The sequence below is a fragment of the Triticum dicoccoides genome, chromosome 3A (genome assembly GCF_002162155.2).
Source record: "Triticum dicoccoides isolate Atlit2015 ecotype Zavitan chromosome 3A, WEW_v2.0, whole genome shotgun sequence".
In the NCBI taxonomy this organism is placed as follows: domain Eukaryota; kingdom Viridiplantae; phylum Streptophyta; class Magnoliopsida; order Poales; family Poaceae; genus Triticum; species Triticum dicoccoides.
In genome coordinates this window covers 37,223,092-37,228,660 of record NC_041384.1, presented here as the reverse complement: position 1 = coordinate 37,228,660, position 5,569 = coordinate 37,223,092, and the positions used below count along the sequence as shown (strand labels likewise).

At 42.8% G+C, this 5,569-nt stretch overlaps 1 non-coding gene across 1 annotated transcript; it reads left to right on the top strand.

Moving 5' to 3' along the window:
• The first annotated feature begins 751 nt into the window (after positions 1-751).
• On the top strand, positions 752-836 carry TRNAL-CAG. Its single transcript has one exon. It is a non-coding gene; the product is annotated as a tRNA-Leu (tRNA).
• Positions 837-5,569: the final 4,733 nt, after the last annotated feature.

The window sequence follows — 5,569 nt, the reverse complement described above, 5'->3', positions numbered from 1 at the left end:
TAGTGCGTCCCTCTTCAACAACATGCAAGCCCTTCAAGTGACAGCTTCTTCTCAAGCCCGTCGACCAGTAGAAGCACGTGGACATAGGTACCTCCGGGACAGAGAAGGGAAGGCCGAGGTAGGGCATAGGGAAATTCGAGATGGGACACGCCATCTCGTTTCCAATCATGGTCAACTGGTCCAGTGAACATTGGATCCGGAGCAGTTGGTGTGCAGTCCGGAAGCAACGCCAAATACTCAAAGTAGCTCCCTAATGGCAAGGATATTGCGTCTGTTTGAGTGAGGATCACTATATCATCGGCACACAGGGAGACCATGTTGCACCGCACGTTGGATCATGGAGTTGAGGATGTTCATGACAAGCGTAAATAGCATAAGTGATAACGGGTCGCCTTAACAAGCCCCTTGTTGTGACTTGTGACCGATCAGGAGACCAGGAACGCTATTGAAGTACACACATGGACGTCGAAGACAGGAAGTCAAAATTCCACTCCCGCACGCAAGGGCCAAAGTCGAGTTGCCTAAGGAGGAAGGGCCAAGAGACGGACTCGAAAGCCCCGACGATGTCAAGCCTGAGAAGCATACTCCAGGAGGAAACTAAGGATTTGCTAAATTACGTATACAGTTTTGCATTCTCTGTGCAACTTTACCGAACCAAATAACTGAAAATAAATGGAAACGATTGGGACATTCGTGAGTTTTGCAACTAGACTGCCATTATAAACGGTAATTTCATGACGTAAAACACAACGTCAAGATGGCCGAGTTGGTCTAAGGCGCCAGTTTCAGGTACTGTTCCGAAAGGAAGGGCGTGGGTTCAAATCCCACTCTTGACAACTTTTTGCATTTTTTTCCTTTTCCTATTTTTAAAATCTGTTTTTGCTTCTTTGCACATAGAGCCCATCCCTCTAGATGAAATACAGCCTTTGTTTTTTTTATCATTTTTTTATGTTGCTAAATGTGCATACCGCACATGCCACCGCCACGGCACGAGCCTGATCTGGCTCATGCCTTGTCGGGTGTGCTTCCATTCCTGAGTTTGGGAACTACCCTGACATTAGTAACTTCTGTTTTTTTAGCCCCTCTACCTGAAATACAGCCAGGCAAGCACGTTTAGTAAGTTCAGCCAATTAAATTGCTTTCTGAAATTATAGACGCGAACCATTAGAGCGCAACCGAGTTGATTATATACTTATTACACAATTAATTTGCATTCTGAAACATTCCCTCAATTTATTTATTTTTTCATTCTGAAACGAGCAGCATTAGTTCATGCTTCGCATAGGATGGGTAAACAAAGTCCATCTGTATAGAAAAACATTAGAGATGGGATGCAGTGACATCAGATGGATATACTGGGCAATATGCCCTAGGTTCTGACCTTGCCTCCGCGTTGAGATATCACCCACATATCCCAAAATCAAAGAGGCACATTCGTTGAGAACATCGCAAAAAAGCTTACATTCATCTTTGGGGGTGAAGAGCGACCCCTTCCTTCTCAGTTCCATAAGCAATTTTATTCAAGTCCTGGATATACTCCCAAGTCGTGTGCATACAATCTCTGCTAGGTTCTCCGTAAAAGTCGGTGACGCGACGACACGCAACTACCGCTTCATCAAAACAGATATCTAGGTAATGATCGTGCGCTTTCGAAGACATCACGTTCAAATCTTTTCGCCAAAGAAGGAGCAGTCTACCACTTTCTACCGTTACTGTCCGACGTGATCATGTCATCAACAGTGGTATTGTACAGGGGTCTTTCGCTTTGAGTCCTGATACGACGTCTCATTATCCACAAGGTTAGCAAGGGCACTGCTCCTCAATCCCAAATTTTCATCAAAGATATTCGGATCTTCGCCCAAGTTTTGAAGGGGCATCGTACGACACTATGTACCCCATCTCTCTTGCTTTCTCAAAAGCAAGTCTTTTTCTACCTGCCTTGATCCTATCAATATCCATCTCCGTAGTAGGTTTAACAAGGAATGGTGTTGTGTCATGCAGATCCGCATCTGTTCCATCAAAGGATTCATCCCAGTAGTCGTTTTGTCTCCCTTCAACCTTCTCTGCCTCACTCTTTGCCACACCCTCCTCGCGCCCACCTTGCGGATTCCCTCCCATGTGGAAAGGCAGCACTATCATAGGCGCAAGCAACAAATCACCCCATTGCATGTCCTTTGGTTCATCTTTGCATTACCATGCTCTAGATAGGTGTGTTCAAGAAGCCTACACACATAGCATAATTTGGGGACCTCTTCATAAAACATCTAGTAGTACATTTTTTTTCTTCTCTTTCATGATTGTGAGAAATACGGTGAAAGGTTTGTTCACATCCATCCTCATGCGAATTTGCACAAAATTTCCATCATGCAAAGGGCTTAGGTTCACATGCATTACTTTACCAACTCTTTTACATAAATATTCCTACACCGCTTTGTCCGGTATCCGGGTAGCACATTATGAACTTGGATCCACAATGGCAAGCGATCAAGGACCACCTCATCCAGCTTGGTGAAACCATCATATGGTTCAATAAGAACTCCATTATTTCGGAAGATCCATGGGCCCTTCTCGGTAATTCTTCCGCAATCACCTAAACAGTTGACAGTCAGAACGAATGGATTGCTTCCCACTGGTCAGAAGTTAACCCCTTGCGCTAGGCTGCATGTCATCCCCAACAAACTATAGAAGGAATGACTTGAGAACGGTCGTGTGGTATGCTCACAACAGATTGCCATGAATTCTGCCTCAGGAACCTCATTGGGAAATTCATAATCAAAGTTTAGGTTGTCTTCCTCCTCCTCTTGCAATGGGAATTCATCAATGGAGGGCCGCATATTTTTCTAGGTATTTTAATAGCCTTTCATCTCTATAAATAGACACCGTTAAAATTAGGGCTCACATAGATTAAAATAAAAGGTAGAGAAAATTTAGTCTATTTGGATAAATTTGGTGGCTTATTTGCCTCTTATTTTAATAATACAAATAACAGACTTTTATTCCCTCAGAAAATATAGTAGACTTTTGGATATAGCCCCGGCCCCCCAAATTAGGTATAACTATACACACGCGCGCGCGCACACACGCAGAGATAGACGAAATCTCGCAATTGATATATAGTGGATTGTATGCATCAACAGGGATATTGATCGGTTCAGCTCAAATCATATATCTATGATAATATCTCACCACTAATTGCAGGATCTCCGAATAAATTAATTACCATATATTTTGTTAATATGCACTTATGTTCAACATACTCATATATATTGAAGCGAGAGAAGTGGACCATGTCGATTGGTCATTGAGTGTTCGTAAAGCCAGGCTGAACAGACAAGCAGTAAAAAATTGATATGACAGGGAGACTTTGGTGTATGTTATGGCCATTATCTTGTTCATCGGTTGGGTTGCAGAGTGTAAGTATAAAGGTCTTCATCCTCTATTATTTTATTGTTTTCATAACCTTTGTGTTTTCAACAAGACAAATAAAAACATATACCCTTTTCTATCAAATAGAAAACTATTCCTTATCTATCTATACCAATAGAAAAAGACCCAGTGAGGCAGATCCAATACATCTATACCAATATAAAAAGACCCAGTGAGGCAGATCCAATACATCTCGGCCATCAAACCATATCAATCCAACAACCTAGATTGCTCCAATGGTGAGCGTTAAACATGTTTAACGTGCAATTAATATCATACCAAATAACAACGACGGTGTCAATCACATAATGAACGCGTGACTGATACCCTACCTAATATAAAACGTGCAATCAATTTCCCCAATATCAACGTGCATTGCACGTGTGCATTTACTAGTAATACCTAAATAGTTCGTCCCCACTATCCTATTTCTCTTAACATGCGGCCTATCCACATCAGCACCTTGCCACATCAGCAATTACTCCTATTTGTAATAATCAAGCAGCTCACCACGTCAGCATTTTTTCCAGAACAAATTGGTTTTTTTTTTTGAGAAATCTCGCTCGCTTTATTGATTCAAAACAATGTTCATAGGTACACGGTGTGGGTCATGAGGAGTGCCCAACCAAATATGCCTACCTATATCTAAATTACAAGTGAATTTAGCGAGATTATGAGCTTCGAAGTTATTGTTCCTTCGCTCAAAAACAAACGAGAAAGAAGATAAACTAGCTCTACGGTCTATTATTTCATGTATAACAGCCGCATTGGGACCTTCTATGCCTTCATTGATATCTTGCACCACACCTTGGCAGTCTGAGGCTACCAATGATATTCTGCTCGTAGAGATCCTCCGCCAAAGATAGGGCTTCTCGGCAAGCGTATGTTTCCAAAATCAAAGGGTCTCTAATTCCTTTAAAGACAACCGCTGACGAGCCCAGAAAATTACCGTTTGAGTCTCGGCAGATGATACGTCTCCATCGTATCTACTTTTCCAAACACTTTTGCTCATATTTTGGACTCTAACTTGTATGATTTGAATGGAACTAACCCGGACTGATGTTATTTTCAGCAGAATTGCCATGATGTTGTTTTATGTGCAGAAAACAAAAGTTCTCGGAATGACCTGAAACTCCACGGAATACCTTACAATAAATAATAAAAAATCATCGCCAAAGATGAAGACCAGGGGGCCCACACCCTGCTCACGAGGGTGGGGGGCGCCCCCTCTAGGGCGCGCCCCCTGCCTCGTGGGCCCCCTGTTGCGTCTCCGACTCCAACTCCACCTCCATATACTGAGTTTCGGGGAGAAAAAATAAGAGAGAAGAAATCATCGCGTTTTACGATACGGAGCCGCCGCCAAGCCCTAAAACCTCTCGGGAGGGCTGATCTGGAGTCCGTTCGGGGCTCCGGAGAGGGGCATTCGTCGCCGTCGTCATCATCAACCATCGTCCAACACCAATTTCATGATGATCACCGCCGTACGTGAGTAATTCCATCGTAGGCTTGCTGGACTGTGATGGGTTGGATGAGATTTATCATGTAATCGAGTTAGTTTTGTTAGGGTTTGATCCCTAGTATCCACTATGTTCTGAGATTGATGTTGCTATGACTTTGCTATGCTTAATGCTTGTCACTAGGGCCCGAGTGCCATGATTTCAGATCTGAACCTATTATGTTTTCATCAATATATGAGAGTTCTTGATCCTATCTTGCAAGTCTATAGTTACCTATTATGTGTTATGATCCGTTAACCCCGAAGTGACAATAATCGGGATACTTACCGTTGATGACCGTTGTTTGAGGAGTTCATGTATTCACTATGTGCTAATGCTTTGTTCCGGTTCTCTATTAAAAGGAGGCCTTAATATCCCTTAGTTTCATTAGGACCCCGCTGCCACGAGAGGGTAGGACAAAAGATGTCATGCAAGTTCTTTTCCATAAGCACGTATGACTATATTCGGAATACATGCCTACATTACATTGATGAACTGGAGCTAGTTCCGTGCCACCCTATGTTATGACTGTTACATGATGAACCACATCCGGCATAATTATCCATCATTGATCCGATGCCTACGAGCTTTCCATATACTGGTTTACGCTTATTTACTTTCCCGCTGCTATTGTTACAATCACTACA